The 20,550-nt window shown below is 37.9% G+C and overlaps 1 protein-coding gene and 1 pseudogene across 1 annotated transcript in view; both read left to right on the forward strand.

Annotated features, from left to right (window-relative positions):
* kif6 (kinesin family member 6) overlaps positions 1-20,550 on the forward strand; it is a 452,839-nt gene that overhangs the window by 228,402 nt on the left and 203,887 nt on the right. The window lies entirely within an intron of this gene.
* Positions 1,470-17,313, forward strand: LOC137007092 (uncharacterized; annotated as a pseudogene).

The following is a 20,550-nucleotide window of genomic DNA, read 5'->3' on the forward strand; positions in this document are numbered from 1 at the left end:
GATGGCGGCGTGAGTCATAAGACACGACTCAACCATGGAATGAGTCTAGATATAATCAACCCAGCTGGGCCAATACAGAGGCTACAAAGGAGGCCTGGCAAGGCCTACTACTTTAAGCACCATGTGGCGCCAGCCCGTGTTCATAACAGGGCCCAAGCTCAAAGGGGACCAGCTCTAGACCCTACACGATAACTGTGGGTAACTAGCTACACAACCTGAGCTTAAGCCTAGACATTCCAACAGGCAATGTACCCAGTACACATAAATAAGCTATCACGGTCTAAGGAAGTACACATAAATATGCTATCACGGTCTACCACGGTCCTAGCAGCACTGCATAACTCATCTTCTCGAAGATAAGGGCCTACCACCTGGGAAAAACAGCACCAGGAAGGCTAATAACAGCCTATAACCTTAGCTGTTAACCTCAGCCATAGCACCTACATTTTCACATCGAAGGGGAAATGGGCATACGGCCCGCAACTCCCTCAGGAGGAGGAGGCCAGAACTAGAAACTATACAACCTCACAGGGATAGTAATAATAAGGGTCATGTAACAAACACCTAAACCTAGCTCTAGCCTAGCCGCTAGCTAAGGCCTACTGGGCCAAGCAAAGCTTGGGCTTCATTTCAAATATGAGGAGAAAATGAAGCACTGCAAGCAAACAGTGTCACGCGGCCAATAAGACATCCTGTACACAAATAACTGAAGAGATGAGTGCTAACTCAAACCAAACTAAAGTATTAGCTGAGAAGCTACTCTCACATAGGAGGCTACAAAATAGCTGCCATAAAGCGGCCTGCATGTTTTGAAAACTAGCCAACCTAATGCTACAGTTATTTGGTCCCACTTTATATTAAGTGGCCTTAACTACTATGTACATTTAAATTAATCATTTGATACAATGCATTTATTGTGTACATACATGTTTTTACATTGTACTTATATTTTAAAACCACTTGCTTGTAATTGCATCTGTCATTAATTTCTGTAATAACATTTATAATTACACTGATGACCCATCCCTTACACCTTACCCCTACCCTTAAACCTACCCATACCACCAAAGCTTTCGCTAACCTTACGTGTATCCCATCTCAATAGCAGCAACTGTTTTACAATTCAATATGAACCCAATAAGTACATTGTACTTATTTTTGATGTAAGTACATAGTAGTTAAGGCCACTTAATCCTCTGGAGTCTGAGGCTGATTTGGGGCCTGGAGAAGTTTTGACATGCCCTGACATTTGTGTTTTTTTTCATTTGTTCGTAAAAACAATGACACGAGGGGGCGCTAGCGCGGTGAATGGAGTAGACGCACTTTTTGAGTCTCCTCAAGCTGCTTTTTGTTTGTGATTAATATACCCGTCAATATTACAGTCTACCATAAGTGTGATTACACTGTTCATTATTAAATTATTGGTGACTCCAGCAGTGTGGTTAAAGTTTTTATTTGTGCACATCTAAATGACTTCCAAGAAGCTCTCGAAGGCTGCGCAGCAGAGTAAAGATGGCGATGCCACGGGTGATTCCCTCCCCTCAGCAACCGCCAGCGCTATACTCGCTGCTATTGAGACACAAGGCAACGATCTGAAGAGGCTGATTGAGGATTGTAGTGAACAACAGACGTGATGGCACGAGAGCTTCACAACATTCTTTTGTCCCACTTTGATTAATCAAAAGAATGTGATCGGACCCTCAACGTCAAGTAAACGACTATTGTAATCAGGACTGCCAAAGGTGGAAAACAGGAAAGATGACATCAACGGCCCATTGATGATAGGCTAATCTCATCACGAGTTGCCTTTGTTCACTTAGTTCAAGGTGCGGATGACCATGGACTCCTAGGGCTGCCAAACCGGTTCTGGCTAGAGCACAGCAAGAACAAAGAAATGCTCCGAAAGGAAGACATTTTCTAAACATATTGGCATGAAATCACCAAAAATGGACAGGAATACTGTAAGGAACATGTCCTATGTGTCCTTGTACTCATCCAGGAAACTGTGCACACACAGTAGAAACCACACCTGGAATAAAAGCCAATGCAACTACACCCACTGAGACAGAAGTGTGATACCTCAACCAATTCACATCAAGTTTGGACTCTACGAGTTCAGAACACTGCCACAATGACTTTGAGAAAGGTTTGAAAAAGAAATAAAGCATTTCCAAGGTCCTAAAGACATTGTCTTATTTAACTGTGTATTTTGGAACAATACAACAAGTTTCACAGGATGTAAGGTGGGCGTGTTAAAGGATGCACACCTGGAATGCTGTGACCCAATCACATCACCACATCAGGAAAGGTGTAAGTAATCCCCTCCCTAATGAGAAGGAATAAAAGTTTTCCCAAGTGAACAGACCCTTGTTCTGAGTTTCTGACCTGACGAGGGAAGAACAACAGCACGACCAAGGTGAGACTCCTGCGAGTAAACCTTTCACCGCACGGATCAAGCAGCCTTGCTTCTGCAGAGGACTTTGACTCCTGACGTGCATAACCCAAGTACCTCCAACCTACAGAAGATCCTACGGACTGACCACCATCTGACCTACAGTTCTCTGGATTACACAAAGACCTCCAGCACTCAGAGCAGCTCTGCAGCTGTTGGAAAGCAATCCAGTCTCCCACTGCACACGGAAGGATACCAGTGGACAACGTTTCCCATTCCAAACCTTTTCCAAAAGCCTTGGCATTAGGTTGTTGCTAAATGAGATTGCAATTTGTGTAGAGACTGTTTGTCTAGGGTCAGCGTACACAGATAGAAACATTAGACACGTTATCTGTATTCAGAGTAAATGCTTATTTACTTATTTTCAATACAAGCATCCAGAAAGACCACAATTGACTCCCTCATAGACTGCTAATTACCCATTCATTGCTTCGTCCAATCCGTTGCTCATCTACTTGGCATTCAGTTTTGTTAACATCCATTTGTGTTGTAGTTTGTAGTTTCTGTTTGATTATTGATTCAATTTTCTTAGTAGTTTACTCATTTTTCCTTAGTAGTTTAGTCATTTTCCTTCGTAGTATTTAGTGAGTGTGATATTTTACTCTTGTATATCTTTTTGTTAAGAAATTCATTTTATTGCAAACTGTGTCATTCTTGTGTTGATAATCAGAGGCTCTACAAGCTCGCCCGAATTTCACTAAATCCTTCAGATTGGTCAGATGATAAACTTCCTCCAATTTATAAAATATTAATTCAGTTAACAATCTTTCATGATTGTTCTTTATTGTCAAGGTGAGATTCCTGACTGGTGCCCCGGAATATTGGAAGGAATCATCTGACTCAATATTGATATTAATACAAAATATTAATATTAATATTTAAGACCAAAATCACTACATTTGTGGTGCCCTCCTGTGAGACTAATCCAAAATCACTACAGGATACTAAGTTGTCTATCAACAATCGCCTTGATGCACTGGATGCCTTGCTGGCGAATGTACAGTCTGAACAGTCGGGTGTTAAAAAAAGGGTAGAGGAGCTGGAACTAGCCGTGACGGGCTGTGATTTGCACTTTAAAGATGTAGAGAGAATCTTTGAGGAATTGCATTATGACAACAAATTTATCCGTGCTAAGGTGAATGATTTGGAGGGCCGTTCTCGCAGGCTTAATTTGAAATTTGTGGGGATAAAAGAAGGAGCGGAGCAGGGTCTTCCTACTACATTTATTTCTGAGCTGATCGTCACAGTGTTTGGCCAAGACAAGTTTCCTAAACCGGTCAAAGTGGATCGCGCTCACAGGTCGTAGCGACTGAAGCCTTCAGATGATGAGAGGCCGCGTCCGATCATTGCGAAGCTTCACCATGATCGCGATAAAGAACTGATATTATATGGGGAAACCAGTGCATATTTTTCCGGATTACACAGCGGAGGTGGCCTCGAGACGGCGCGCATTTGGATCAGTGCTGAAAGTTCTGAAGCAGGGGTATCTTGCTCTCTACTTTTTCCTGCAAGATTGCGAGTTAAACACAAGGATTCCATCTCTATGTTTGACTCTCCAGATGAAGCACGAAAATTTGCAGACTCTCTTTCTGCCGAATGACTTTCCCTTGGTGATTCTAGATTACTAGGCTGCTGCAATGGTCTGGTCAGGCCAGACTGCATAATTTTCCTTTAATTACTTATTTATTTTAACTTGATGGACTGTTTTGAATTTTGTTAGCAGTAGGAGTGTGATCGAGATTTTTTTTCCCCTCGCTGTTTAGTTTCCTTGTTTTCTCTCCCTGTGCTCGATGATGATGGGTAAGTTTTGCCGTTTCAGTTGGGGAAACGGTCGTGGGTGGGGGGTGTGTTGTGAAGAGGTTGGCCAGACTATTTGTTTTTTTATGTTTATTGCCTTCTGTTATCTATTACCAATGTTATGCGACTATGGTTGATGCATTTAGTTCTGTTGGAGGGACAAATGTTACATTTGTATCTTGGAATGTTAGAGGTATGGGACACCAGATTAAAAGAGGCAAAGTTTTTGCACATCTTAAGTCCCTCTCTGCTGATATTATTTTCCTTCAAGAGACCCACATCAATCATAATGAACAGAGACGACTTAGATCTAACTGGATCTCACAAGTATATCAGTCCTCCTTTTCCTCAAAGGCTAGGGGTGTTGCCATTTTATTTTGCAAATCCATCCCATTTCGGTTGTCAACTGTCATTGCTGATCCTGCCGGTAGATATAATTTAGTATCCGGTCATATACATTCCTTTCCACTTGTTTAAACATATATGGTCCAAATTTTGATGATCCCAATTTTCTCAGAAAGGTTTTTGATTTACTTCCTGACCTCAGTTCTACAAACATAATAATTGGTGGCGATTTTAACTGTTATCTTGATGTCTATTTGGACCGTTCCTCCACACAGGTCCCTCATATTTTACACTCAGTTAGCACTTTAAGTCATATATGTAAATCCTTGAACTTAGTTGACATTTGGAGATTGCAACACCCATCTGTTAGAGACTACTCATTATTTTCATCTGTACACAAATCATATACTAGAATTGATTATTTTCTTGTTGACTCTAAACTTATACAAAATGTTATAAAGACCAAGTATAATAATATAATCATCTCTGACCATAGCCCACTTACCATGGTGTTTAAGCTTTCTCTGTCTCAGTCTAAGTACTGTTGGCGTTTGAACCCTGGTCTATTAATACAAGAGCAATCTCATAAATACATTTCTTCTTACATTAAACAGTTTCTTGAATTCAACGATAAAGGCGATGTGTCCGATTCCATTCTATGGGAGACCTTTAAAGTAGTAATGCAGGGTAATATAATTGCCTATGAATCAAGCAGAAATAAAGAGAAACACAAACGTCTTGCCGAAATTGAAGCCCTGCTTCCACCTATGGAGCAGGCATATAGACTATCCAAATCCCAGTCTGATCTTAATAACATGTTAAAACTGAAATACGAATATAATAATATTTTGAGTGAGCAGGTCAGTAATATGCTTCTTAAAATAAAATGTAAACAGTTTGAGATGGGTGACAAACCTGATAAGTTACTCTCTCGGCAACTAAGAGGCATGCAGGCCAAAAGAGCTATTTTTCAAATTAAGGCAGGCTTTGGTGTGCTGTTAACTAAGCCAAAGGAAATAAATGCTTGTTTTCTTGAATTGTTGTTTTCAGATATAACTGACTTTCTTGATACTATGGACGTTCCGAAGCTTAGTGAGGCTGCCAGAGAGGAGCTGGATAAGGAGTTCACTTTGGATTAAATTTTGAAGGCCATTAGGTCCTTTCCTAATGGTAAGGCCTCAGGGCCTGACGGGTTCTGTATTGAATTCTATAAAGCTCATGCAGATATAATTGGCCCTTTATTACTTAGAATGATAAATAATTATTTTAAAAATAAACTGTTTCCTAATTCTCTCTATGAGGCAAACATTTGTTTATTATTGAAAAAAAGACAGGGATGACACTGATCCTTCCAGTTATAGACCATTAAGTTTGCTTAACTGCGACCAGAAGATTGTTGCAAAAGTGTTGGCCAGCCGTCTGAGCAAACATATTGCCTCATTAATTCATCCTGATCAGACTGGATTTATTTTGGGTAGATTCTCTTTTTCAAATGTTCGGCGTTTGTTAAATGTTATGTATAGTGTAGGCTCTCAGAGGTCTAAGGCTGGCATTATTTCACTTGATGCCGAGAAAGCTTTTGATCAGATTGAATGGCGATATCTATATTCAGTGCTCGATAAGTTTGGGTCTGGTAAAAATTTTTGTGCATACATTGAGATGCTTTATGCAAACCCAAAATCCGCCATACTTACCAATCTGGACAAATCGGACTATATTCCTCTTTATTGTGGGACAATGCAGGGTTGTTGCCTTAGTCCCTTATTATTCAATTTGGCACTGGAGCCACTGGCCATAAGCATTCGGCACCATTCTGCTATTAGTGGCATTACAATTGGGTTTATAGAGACCAGACTATCTTTATATGCAGATGATTTACTTTTATTTTTAAATGATGCTGTTGATGCTTTGCCCCCCTTAATGGATTTGATAAGTCATTTTGGTTCTTTTTCCGGGTATTCAATTAACTGGAAGAAAAGCATTTTTGTTCCTCTTGGCAGTAATTTTCCTAATAAGTCCCTCCCTTTTAAAATTGTTTGTGATTATTTAATTTATTTAGGATTGGCAATTCCAACAGATCCAAAAGACATATTTAAGCTTAATTTTGTGGCTGCAATAAAGAGCCTTAAATCCACCATTGAAAAATGGAGAATCTTGCCATTATCTTTGATTGGCCGTATTAATGCTATAAAAATGGTGGCCCTCCCAAGGTTTTTATATTTGTTTCAGAATTTGCCTATTTATCTCACAAAATCTTTTTTTTTTTTAAATAGACTATCATTTTTTCTTTTATTTGGGGTTTTAAGGCACATAGTATCTCTAAGGTACATTTAGAAAAATCTAAAGCACTTGGTGGATTGGCAATGCCAGTTTTTCAACATTATTACTGGGCAGCGAACGTAAGGGCTTTGATGTATTGGAATTATGGCTCACCCTGTTTTGATCAGAGTGCAGTGGATACCCCTAGCTGGATTCACATGGAATCTCATTCTGTAATTAAGAGCTCTCTTCCTGCTTTACTATTATCCAATTTGAGTGTTCCTTTAAAGAACATTACTAAAAATTTTGTAGTGCATAGCTCATTAAGGATATTAAAACAAATTAAGAAATTTCTTGGTATCACACAGCCCTCTCTTTACTCTCCCATATGTGAGAATCATAATTTTATACCTTCTTTGACTGACAGAGTCTTCCAAAGTTGGAATAATAAAGGTCTTTCTACATTTAATGAGCTGTACACAGATGGTCACTTTTCCTCTTTTGATCACCTTCTTAGTAGATTTCATCTTTCTCATTCTCATTTTTTTCGTTACTTGCAGATTCGACATTATGTCCGGCAGGCTTTCTCTGATTTTAGGATTCAGCAGGAAGAGCACTGTTTCTATAATCTAGTGCGAAGAGCGCCAGACTCGAGGCATATGGTTTCACTATTTGTTTCCCTGTTCTCTGCGCAGTTGAATTCATCTTCTGATTATTTTAGGGTAGCCTGGGAAAAGGAGGCTGGTTTCAACCTATCTGTCAATCTCCGGTCTGAAATCTTGAAAAGAATACATAGCTATTCCATCAATGCAAGACTTCAATTAATTCAGTTTAAAACTGTACACAGACTGCACTATTCCAAAACCAAACTCCATAAGATCTACCCAACTGTGTCTCCTTTGTGTGATCGATGTCAGGGTGCAGAGGGAACCTTAGCTCATTCTTTTTGTTTTGCCTGAAACTCCAGAATTACTGGCAAGATATTTTCTCTTGGTACTCAGTGGCATATGATCAGACTATTCCTCCTGAATTTGAATTGGCCATCTTTGGCTATTCTGATACAGTGTCCTCTTTACCTCATTATTTACAGCTAGCATTAATGCTGGGTATGGTGGTAGCCAAGAGAATTATATTAAGAGACTGGAAAGCCACTGCTTCTCCATGTTTTCAGAAATGGTTGGCTGAGATGAAGAGTCTTCCAAAGTTGGAATAATAAAGGTCTTTCTACATTTAATGAGCTGTACACAGATGGTCACTTTTCCTCTTTTGATCACCTTCTTAGTAGATTTCACTCTTTCTCATTCTCATTTTTTTCGTTACTTGCAGATTCGACATTATGTCCGGCAGGCTTTCTCTGATTTTAGGATTCAGCAGGAAGAGCACTGTTTCTATAATCTAGTGCGAAGAGCGCCAGACTCGAGGCATATGGTTTCGCTATTTGTTTCCCTGTTCTCTGCGCAGTTGAATTCATCTTCTGATTATTTTAGGGTAGCCTGGGAAAAGGAGGCTGGTTTCAACCTATCTGTCAATCTCCGGTCTGAAATCTTGAAAAGAATACATAGCTATTCCATCAATGCAAGACTTCAATTAATTCAGTTTAAAACTGTACACAGACTGCACTATTCCAAAACCAAACTCCATAAGATCTACCCAACTGTGTCTCCTTTGTGTGATCGATGTCAGGGTGCAGAGGGAACCTTAGCTCATTCTTTTTGTTTTGCCTGAAACTCCAGAATTACTGGCAAGATATTTTCTCTTGGTACTCAGTGGCATATGATCAGACTATTCCTCCTGAATTTGAATTGGCCATCTTTGGCTATTCTGATACAGTGTCCTCTTTACCTCATTATTTACAGCTAGCATTAATGCTGGGTATGGTGGTAGCCAAGAGAATTATATTAAGAGACTGGAAAGCCACTGCTTCTCCATGTTTTCAGAAATGGTTGGCTGAGATGGTGTCTGTCTTAAACCTTGAAAAAATACGGCTTAACGAAGCAAAGTCTCTTACTTTTTCCATGGTCTGGGGTCCCTTCCTCCAACATTTACATGATAGCAGAACTCAAAGATAGTCATATGTCTGTTATACTATGTTTTTTGTGCTGATTTCTATCCCTCCTATTATATGAGTTATACTCTTTGTACTTTATCTAGGCATTTATGTTATCTGTGTCTGGTCTCTTTTTTTTGGGGGGGGGGGGGGGGGGGTTGTGATGGGTGTTTGTTGTTTGTTTGCTGATATAAAACTAATAAAATAATATTGACATAAAAACATTAATGACACAAGTGTCATTACTCAGTGTTCAGCACAAACTAGGCTACCATAATATGTGAGGAACATGTATGTACATGTTTGTGTTTTTGAAGGAATAACGTTTATGTGTGGTTATTGAAAAAAAAAAAAAAAAACTTAAGTCACTGAAATAAGGCCAAAAAAAGTATATTAAATCTGTGTTCATAAGACTTCTGGGTATTGGAGGTTGTAGACTAGAGTTTTTGCTTCAGAATTATGTACAAATTATGCTGCCTACTCCTTCATATAAAACAATATATTGATTTAGTTTTTGTAAGACACTTTTTGTCAAGAAACACAGTATGCGTGGAGGCGTGAATCATCATTAATAATGAGTCATTTACACCTGAGAATACAAAAGAATCACATAATAATGACGTGAAATGACTTGTATATTAATGAGGCCTTTCAGTCAGGTAGGCTGTGAAAAAACCCTCTGTAATCATGTCTCAGCTCAATTTAAAATAATGGTATTCTATTATATTCTTTAAAATATCATGTATTTCTGTGATGCAAAGTGTCTGAACAATTATGTAACCTCTATGGCATTTCATATAGGCTTTTAGGTTAAAAGCATGCACATTTGGAGAAACTTTGATGGATTCTTATATGTTTATGACAAATTTCTATACAGAGGAGTAATATTTATAATATATATATATATATATATTGTCATCACTATGAGTGCTGGATATTGTGTTTTCAATTCATACTTGCAGCCGGAGGGCGCTATGTATACCTTTAGGCCACAAATTCATATAAAGAAGAAGAAGAACCAGGAACTAACTGCATGTCTTCTAGAGCTCGCTAACCATGGCTATTACATCCATTTTTAACACTTTTCAAGATAATAAATACACGATCGAGACGATGTATGCATTCATTGCCTCTGAATTTACATCTGAATAGCGCTGACTCAGTGGGCATGGCCGCATTAGCAGACAATGAGCTGAATCACAGACTTCTGACATGGCTCTCTTTTCATACAGATTACATAAACAGAATGTTTGTTTTCGATTTGACTTACACGATTTAAAACCTGACATTTCAACGTTTATTTAGACATAAGTCTAATTTTTTGTCATTAGTATTCACTAAGTTACAGTTCATTTTTTGAGATCTATCAGATTGGACTTTGTTCAGAGGGAGACGAGAGATCACGCATCAAGTTAGTTTTCTTTATTTACAAAAAGCACAACATTTTGTTTTTACTCTGAGTGTACACAAATGAAAGAAGATATTCAACAGATTACAATGGTGTATAACTCTTAATTGTATGTGCAACATTGACAGAGTATTTTGAGTCTCTTTCACACTGGTAAGAAAAAAAAAAACGTGGTGGTATCGCCTGCGATACCTCAGACCTCAGAGTGTTAATATAAAGTGGGACCAGTTATTTTGCCCAAAAGAACCCCTTCTAACTTTACTGACTACATGCTCAGGAAAGCTATACAGGAAAAACAAGGTCTACACTTTTTATAAACATAAAAATATAGACCCAGTTTACCTTCCTGCGGCTCGCAGAATGAAGATTTTCCCTCCTTATTTTAATGCATGAAGAATGATGAAATCAAAAGTTCTTTTAAGCCTAAAAGCACTTTCACTATCAAGCCAGAAGGCGGCCTTTAGAAAAAATATTATCAAAAGGCCAGCCGACAGCCTAACTGTAAAAGAAGCACCTGAGCAAGTAGAAAGAACTCAAACTCAGGAGACAGAGGAAGAAGGGGCGAGGGCAAATGCAATGTTGCCCTCGCAACGAGAAGGAATCAATCGCAGACGCTATTGGTGTACGTGATCAATCACCTCCTCAAACCTGCTTCTTATTCCTCGAGTCCAGCCGTCTCTGTGCCTGCTCTGAAAAGAGGAGGTGCCTGAGTGGCCATACTGGACCTCTGGCCCTGTCTCAGAGCCTCAGCTCAAGATGGGCCAGCCTCCTGATAAACTATACAGGAAAACAAGGTCTTATTTTAAAAACATAAAATAGACCCATCTCATATTCCTGCGGCTAAAAGACCGAAGATCCCAATACTCTTTTTTACATAAAAAAGGATAGAATCTAGGGTTCTTTTAAGCCTAAAAGATCCTCTCATTATCAAACCGAAAAAGCGGGCTGACAAAAATAATTACAATGGGCCCAGCCATTAGTCTGTCCATAAGAAGCATGATATAAAATATATATACACATGCATATAAATACATACATCCCATATATGCAAATATTCACACACACACACATATAATTTTACACACAATAAAATTAGACATATGTCTAAAGAAACGTTGAAATGACAGGGTTTTAAATCGTGTAAGTCAAATCGAAAACAAAAAAATCTCTGTTTATGTAATCTGTATGAAAACAGAGCCATGTCAGACGCCCATGATTCAGCTCATTATCCACTAATGTGGCCATGCCCACGGAACCAGCGCTATTCAGATGCAAATTCTGAGGCAATACATGCATATATCATCGCAATCGTGTATTTTTTTTGTCTTGAAAAGTGTTTATCTGGATGTTATAGCGATCTCTGGCCTCTGTTAGTTCCTGGAATGTCACATGACCTGATCTTCTTTAGGAGGCATTTGTGGACTGAAGGTGTACAGTGCGCCCTCCGGCTGCAAGTATGAATTGAAAACAAAGTATCCAGTGTTCATAATGATGACAATAATATTGAATAAATATTACTTCTCTGTATAGAAAATAGACATAAACATGAGAATCCATGAATATTTCTCCAAATGTGCATGCTTTTAAGCATATTTGGAAATTATGGTCAATATAAGATTTTAAGAGTCAAAATGTGAAGCTTGAGTTTTAGATCTTTTTAATGATGTATAGTTTGTCAACTGCAAATTAACATTTAGGCTATATAATATAACAAATATATTACCTCATATGAAATGCCATAGAGGTAGGAATGTTCAGACATTTTGCATCACAGAAATACATTATATTTTAAAGTATATTAAAATAGAAAACCATTATTTGCTTAAGACTTCTTTTAAAAAAAATGTGTCCAATCTTTTGACTGGTACTGTAATTTAACATAGGCTATACAACATTTTCTTCACATCATGTGCAATTATATGTGCATGCATGACATAACAAAAATCATGTTTTGTTTGTTGTTAATCCTGTTATCAGCATGATCACAGAGGGTTTTTTTACAGCCTTCCTGACTGAAAGAGCTCATTAATATGCAGGTCATTAGAGGCCCTTTTGTCTTCTCAGGTGTGAATTACAGCATTATTCATGATGATTCACGCCTCCACGCATGCTGTGTTTCTTGACAAAAAGTGTCTTAGAAAATTTAAATCTCTCTATTGCTCCTGACTGCCTCGCTGCCTCTGCCTCTGCTGGTGTTTGCGTCTCCATATAGCTTTGTTTTCTCTTACTTTTATTGAATCTCTTACTTTTTATTGATTGTTGCTTATATTATTATTGCCATTATTGCCTACCACATTAATCTGACATCGCTAGCCTGTAATCTTTGAATCTAAATCGCTGTTACAATGCGTTTGCATCTCGCTTGTTAACTTGTCATCAGTCTCACGCGCTCATTTTTAATTCGTTCATCAAACAGCTGTGGTAACTCGGATCAGTTTACAAACACGGTGAGTCGTGTCATCCTTTCCCACTGTTATCTCCTGTTCAGTTTGTTACATGTTCAGTGTACAGTAGGTGGACAACCAAAATGGGTATTACCGCCGCGCATACCGCCGCAGGGCCGCGGCGTTAACTGAAATTCAGTCGCGTGTAAAAAACTACCGCCAGGTGGCGCAAAGGGACGGATTGGAAAGTGACTGTAATGATAAAATGTCGGTTTGTAAACGGAGATGAAAGGACGAAGTAAAACAACAACATTACAGTATAACCTTTTAACATCCTTAAAAACCATTAGAAAATTTAAAGTGAGAGTTAATTTCAAAATGTGGGATAGTCTTAGGCTACTCTATGCATCAAAAATTAAAAGAAAGACCTTTACACAAAGTCTTACTGCATGCTATTGTCATTAAACAGTCATTAGGTATATCTATATCTCTCTCTCTCTCTCTCTCTCTCTCTCTCTCTCTCTCTCTATATATATATATATATATATATATATATATATATATATATATATATATATATATATATATATATATTAATTAGGAGCACATACACGGATTATAAATTTAATATTTTCATTCTGTAATATTTTAATTCAGAACGGTCCAGCATTAAGACCGCATAATTAGCAATAATTAGCAATAATTCTTATTTACTGCTATTGTTCTTGATTTTTTTAATTGTTCTTGATTATTATTATTATATATATATTTTTTTTTTTGGGGGGGGGGGATTATTTATGCTGGGGGGGGGGTATTATTTATGCTATGTAATGTTTAGTGATTTTGATGTCGCAGACTAAAATACCGGCAGGAATAAGGCAAATTTACTAATTAAAACCAAAGGTGTTCATCTGTGATTGTACATCAAGAGCAAGGACACGTTGTGTGCATTTTGTTTTGTTCTTTTACCAGAACGAAACGCTCGATTGTCTGTGTGGAAACTGTGCGTGTGCACGAGCGCCAAGGGAACTGATAACAGCAGCAACGAGCACTGTCCATGATTTCAGAAACAACACATTCTAGCGGATATATCGCCTCTTATTTAACACAGACCTATATCTTATTGAATTGAGATATTTCTTTCTTTTTAGGTACAATTATTCCCTGAGTTTAAGTTCACTTTTGAGACGTTTCAGATTCTCGCAGAGAGACAGCTGAAAGCGCACCCTGTTTGTTTTATTTTTTTTTTTATTATTCAAAAGTACAAGGTTTTGTTGTTATTGTGAGCGTACACAAATAAAAGTAGACCATTCGTAGTCTTGCATCAATCTGTAAGCTATCGCCAAAAATGACGGAAGGCCTGTTTTTGTTTCAGCTGTCATGAGGAAAAAATCCACCAGAACGCGCCGGCGCTTTCGTCGGCCAGAGGGATAAAAATGTAGCCAATTTAGTTTCATATTTATATTTAAATATTGGGCTATTGCCTGTTATTTTTAAATGAATAAATTTCACCTATGTTCATTATGAAAAGGGAATAGCATGACGGATGCGCAATGTCGGGAGACAAATGCAGCGGGTTAGACATAGTTTGACCACTTCATTAAGTTTTGTTTTATAGTAGCTAAGTCTTTCTTTAAAGTGAATTTCGTTTTGTAGAAATTGTATCTTAATTTCAATCAATGTTTCATCAAGCAATTGCCTATATTTAATAAATAGGAAGAAAACCAAACGTAGGGTGTGGAATGGAAACGAAACCATGTTTCCGCGGCCTGTGAATAAGGCTGAAGCAATATACGTCTTTCTGTTTTAATTAAATGTATTTATTACTTTATTACATGTATTTATTACTTAAATAATTGATAAGATGTTTTTGGTTGAACAATATATTTTAGCTGGTCTACTTAGACACTTATTGGCTTACCATAACTTTTTTTTCCTACCACACGCCAAACTCATAACATTTCTTGCAGATTTAAAAAACAAACAAACAGCAAAAAAAAAAAAAAAAACTTTGCACATACTCTGCTCGGCAGCAGCAGACGCTGGCAAACGCGCGGGGGGAGGGTCGATCCCATTCGGAACTTCTGGAGTGGAGCGTGAAACGCAAAACACTGCAAATCTCCATAATACAAACAAATAAAGAAACTTACTGCAAATACTCATAACAGAGTCTAACAATTGTGTATTTCGTCAGCTTATTTCATATGATCAGATCAGGATGTTAAAATTAACAAAAAGCACTAAGATTGCAAAAAGGTCTGTCACGCGCATAGCTTAGGCTAATATTTTGAGTCTCCCGCCCTCTGGATTAATGGCTTTGGTGACAAACATTTTAAACAAAGCGCCCTTCCCCCATCTCAAACTTGTCAAGCTCTGTTAGGTTGGGTGAGTGCTTTTTATACACACAAGATAATGTAAAAAAATATATACATTGATATATAAATGGAACACAATCGGTTTGTTGTTTTTGTTTGTTTTTCTTTAACATTTTTATTTTATTTGGATGGCAGATTATGTACAGTTATTGTTCTAATAATATACGGAACCATAATGTTACATATCTTGGTCAATTCTTTCGAGCTGCTTTAGAGCTTAACCACAGTTTGCAACATCAGCAGTTACTGAAATGAACTGAATCAACACAGATCTGCTGATATAAATAAATAGGTCTAAATAAATAGCAAAAAACAAGATTGGGTTTGTACGGTTCATCTGAACTATAATTTAATGTTTTATGTTATGATGTTATACAAAGTACAAACCTTTTATCTTAATAGCCTAGCACTTGTTCAATAACAAAATGTTGATTATTGGGATAACGTTTTTTTTTTTTTTTCGTAGGCTAATTGTGTAGCTTATGGCATGACATTTCTTTTTGTAATGTTTATGAGCATGTTAATGGATACAAACTGCACAATTGCAGTTTATCAGATTGTTACATAGCTATAGTTGAAACATTAACACATTAAAATTGTCTGATAATCATACAGTAGTTAACATGAACCCATTGTAAGCGATGTATTACCATTACATCATGGGCGTACGGGACACCCCCCACCCTATGATGGGCCCCGGCGCAGATTATTTACTATTTAGCCTTTGCTTTTTTTTAGAACTAAACTCAATTGACTAAAGATAAAAATAAAGCATCCAACTGAAGCCCAAAAATGCAAGCAGAATACCACAGAAACTAGTGTTAAATTACCACAAAAGGGGGAAAAATTCACTGTTGTTTCCATCGCCGTTTGTAAGGTAGCCAAGACAACAGCAAGCTTTGACGCGCTGTGTTACTGTTAGCGGTCGTGTGCCGAGACAAATAAATATGTTCGGTCTTTGCTGAGATATTATTATTATTATTATATTGCCCAAACGCAAATAGCATATAAGTCTAGAGTTAGGCTATTTCTTTATTCTTTTACTGTAAATACATGAATTTAGTTTTGAAATTTGTGTCTAACTTAGAATTTAGAGCAGCTAAAATATATTGTTAGACCAAAACATCTTATCAATTAATTAAGTAACAAAGACATGTATTTAAGAAATTTAATAAAAACAGAAAGACTTCTATTGCTTCAGCCTTTTTCAAAGGCCGCGGAAACATGGTTTTGTTTCCATTCCACGTCCGACGTTCATGGTTTTCTTCCTATTTATTAAATATAGGCAATTGATTGATGAAACATTGATTGAAATTAAGATACAATTTCTACAAAACGAAATTCATTTTAAAGATGCATTTGTTGGATAACATGTGGTTAAAGCGCCACTCAGCGCTCAAAAGCTGCAAATGCACTTTGCGACGCGGCGGCAGGCGCGGCGGTAGAAACACCGTTTTGGATGGCCACCTACTGTAGCTCTCTCTGTCAGTGACGAGGGATTTACATGTCATAAATGTAGGGAAATAGTTAGGCTGACAGAGAGAATCTCAGAATTAGAGACACGCATCCAAACTTTAATCGAGGATAGTAAGAATGCAGGGGCTTCAGATACTGTTTTGGATGCGACTAGCTTAGTGAACTCTGTACATTGTTCGATTCCAGCTGTAGAGCCCGCGCAGCAGGGCACTTGGGTAACGGTGAGGCGGCCTAGCCGCGGAAAACACCACTCTTCCGTTCCAAACAGGTTCTCCCCACTCAGTGACGCACCCACTGAGAATCCTGTTGAAAGTGCCCTAGTTATTGCCGATTCTATTACACAGAACGTGAAAATAGAGACACCAGCCACCATAGTCACATGTTTGCTGGGAGCCAGAGCACCTGACATCAAAGCAAATTTAAAAGTGCTGGCTAATGCTAATCGTAAATACTCTAAAATTATTATTCACGTCGGCACAAATGATGTTCGACTTCGCCAATCAGAGATCACTAAAATTAACATTAAAGAGGTGTGTGAACTCGCAAGTACAATGTCAGGATAAGTAATTTGTTCTGGCCCTCTTCCTGTTTGTAGGAGTGATGAGATAGTTAGCAGATTATCATCACTCAATGGCTGGCTGTCTAAGTGGTGTCCGCAGAATAATATAGGTTTCATAGACAATTGGAAAAGTTTTTGGGGCAGACCTGACCTGTTGAAAAGAGATGGTATTCATCCGTCCCGGGATGGTGCTACTCTTCTCTCTAGTAATATGGCACATAGTCTCAGAACTAAAACATGACAAACTCTCAAAAAATTTGTATTTTCTGTTAATTTGTAATATTCCCATTAAAAATGAAATCACATATTTGGGTATTAAGATTGTAAAGAACGAAGAGGACTAAACTAAAAGTTCTCTTCCACAGCCTGTTGAATGTGCATCCTCAAGTAGCTCAATGTGTATAGCCAGTTACCTGAAGAGCCCTGTACCCAAAGATAGTGGGTTCGAATCCCAGGTGGAGTGGTTTTATGAAATAGTGTGTTTTGATTCCTTTACTGCCTCTTGGATTAGAAATAAATGAAGAGTTTATTTGCAAAAACAGATAACTCCATTTTTATGAATTCTCACAAATCATGTTTTTTTTTTTATTGTGCATTCCAAGTAATAACAATCAAACTGCAGTTGGGCTGTTTTGATTAAGTAATGATAACTCTAAAAAATACATGTAAATTAAAATTCATTGAAAGTATGTTTTATATATATATTAAAAGTTTGTTTTTTAGCAAAAGCAGATAACTCCAACAGTCGTTTTTTGGCAAAAGCAGATAACTCCACATTTCATGTTTCATAGTTAAACAAAACCCAATTAATTGTATTCAAAACACTCTCAAACACACATGTGCACACAAACGCACACACACACCCACCCACCCACGCGCACACACACACACACACACACACACACACACACACACACACACACACACACACACACACACACACACAAACAAACAGATCGGCACACACACACACACACGCTCTCTCTCGCTCTCTCTCTCTCAAACACACACACACACACACAGATCGGAACACAAGTACACACACACACACTCATCCACACACGCACGTGCGCGCACGCGCACACACACACACAAGCAAAAGGGCAACCAATTTTTCAGCATGTAAGTCGTGTATGGTGTACAAGGACTTACAGGAGTCGAAATCATAAATCCTCGATCACTTTTAGTGAGCTTTGATAAAACTTCCCTCAGCTAGCGCGTCTTTTTGAAGTGACTAGAAGCCTTGTCACCTGACCTGAATACCGCGCTGATTCGCTAAAACGGACTTATCGGTTTCTGTCTGTACACAAACAAGGGCGCTTGTCGGCTTCTGCTGTAAAACGTGAACTTGCGATGCCTGAAAGTGGGCAACCGGCTCTTCTGACAAAATGGATTTAGGGTACAGAATGTGCTATATATGGAGAATAATGCACAGCACTTAGTTCATTTTTTTTTTAAATTGCGTTTATCGGTTTTTGCAAATGAACTCTTCAAATGCTTTTTGTTTCATGCTGTGTTCATTTTCATCTAAGCTTATGTACATTCTGAGTTCATTCTTGCCCGTAATTCTGAACCAGCTGTTTCATGTTTGTTCATTTTCTGCTGTTTCTGCTCTTCCTGCTCCGTATTGCGCTACTGCGCCTTCTGGGGCTTGGCCCCGAATTGTTGCTTGCAGCTATATTTATTATTATTCTTCCTCCCGAATGGGAGTCTATGGCAGCCCTATCAACGGAACATGAGAAAATGATGAAATTTGGCACAATTATAGAGACTCTCATGAATAGTGATTGTACCAAATTTGGAGTCTCTAGAACCAACTCTATAGCGCCACCACCAGTTCAAATATTTACTATTCTAAAGGTTATAACTTTTGAAGCATTTGCTCTAGAAAAATGTAATTTAGTACATCTGATTCGTCTCTTCATGCTGATGCTGAGCAACATTTTACATTAAGACTCCACCCATTACAGTAGTGGCCATTTTGAAAAGTACAGTATTCCGTTTTTTCGCTACTCCTCCTTCAAAATTTGTCCAATTTTGTCGAATCTTTGATCAGATGATCTATGGACTGAGCCGCACAGAAATGACTGAACAGATTTTTTTTATTAATCTTTGTTTAAAAGTTATGATGTCATGAAGTTAACAAGGTTGACCCAAAATTGCTATAGAGCCTGTATCTCGGCCAATCTTTGAGCAATCGAAACTAAAATTGGTAGACTTGATCAATATCATGATCTGAGGTTCCATGCCAAATTTGGGAACAGCGCCACCTACAGGTCATGAGATCTGAAAAATAGCTATTTTGGCCAATAACTTTTGAACACTTTGTTAGAAAATCAAGATATTGGTGTCTATGGATTCCTTGGGCCATGCCGAATCCAAGGATATCGAATTTGTCAACATCAGATGAACCACGTGTCCGCCATTTTGAATTTTGTCATAAATTGCAATATCTTTTAAACAAATTGACATATCTTTACAAAAATTGGTACGTATGACCTTTAGAAAGTCCTGAAGGTACCTGAGAAGTTTCAACACAGCGCCACCTACTGTTCCACAGATATAATGTTTTTTTGCAAAAACGCTTAAAACTTTTGAAAACACTTTCCAAAATGTGTATGCTTTATGTAATTTTATTCCCTGGCTAATGCCAATTCCAACGATGTGTCATTTGTCATTTTCCCTAAATGTACCTGTCCGCCATATTGAAATAAATGAAAAAAGTTTTTTCGCTACTCCTCCCACAAATTTTGTCCAATTTTGTTCAAAATCAGCTCAGATCATCTTTGGACCGAGTCGCATAGAAATGACTGAACGGATTTTTGATGTTCATTACCGTTCCCGAGATATTCGTCTCTGAATGTGACCTTGCTTGTTTTCGTTGTCTTATGCTAGTTAGCTTAGCATGCTAATTGCTTAGCATGCTAACCAGTTGTCATTCTTTTTAATGTGGCTCTTCAGCTATCAAGTTAACCATGAGCTTAATTAGCATTAAGTTAGCTTAGCATGCTAATATGGTTAGCATGCTAAGTAATGCTTTTTTTGTGAATTCTTTGTTACACTAAAAGTTCTCTTCCATAGCCTGTTGAATGTGCATTCTCAAGTAGCTCAATGTGTAACGCCAGTTACCTGAAGAGCCCTGTACTCAAAGATAGTGGGTTCGAATCCCAGGTGGAGCGGTTTTATAAAATAGTGTGTTTTGATTCCTTTACTGCCTCTTGGATTAGAAATAAATGCTTTTTGTTTCATGCTGTGTTCATTTTCATCTAAGCTTATCTTTTCTGAGTTCATTCTCACTGTAATTCTGAACCAGCTGTTTCATGTTTGTTCATTTTCTGCTGTTTTTCCTCTTCCTGTTCTGTATTGCGTTTTTATATTGCAGTTTTATAAAAATTCTTCATTTTGAGTTCATTTTCACATTAACTAATGAACTTTGGCAGTTGTGTCA

This window comes from Chanodichthys erythropterus, chromosome 18 (assembly GCF_024489055.1).
Source record: "Chanodichthys erythropterus isolate Z2021 chromosome 18, ASM2448905v1, whole genome shotgun sequence".
NCBI classification, from domain to species: Eukaryota; Metazoa; Chordata; class Actinopteri; order Cypriniformes; family Xenocyprididae; genus Chanodichthys; species Chanodichthys erythropterus.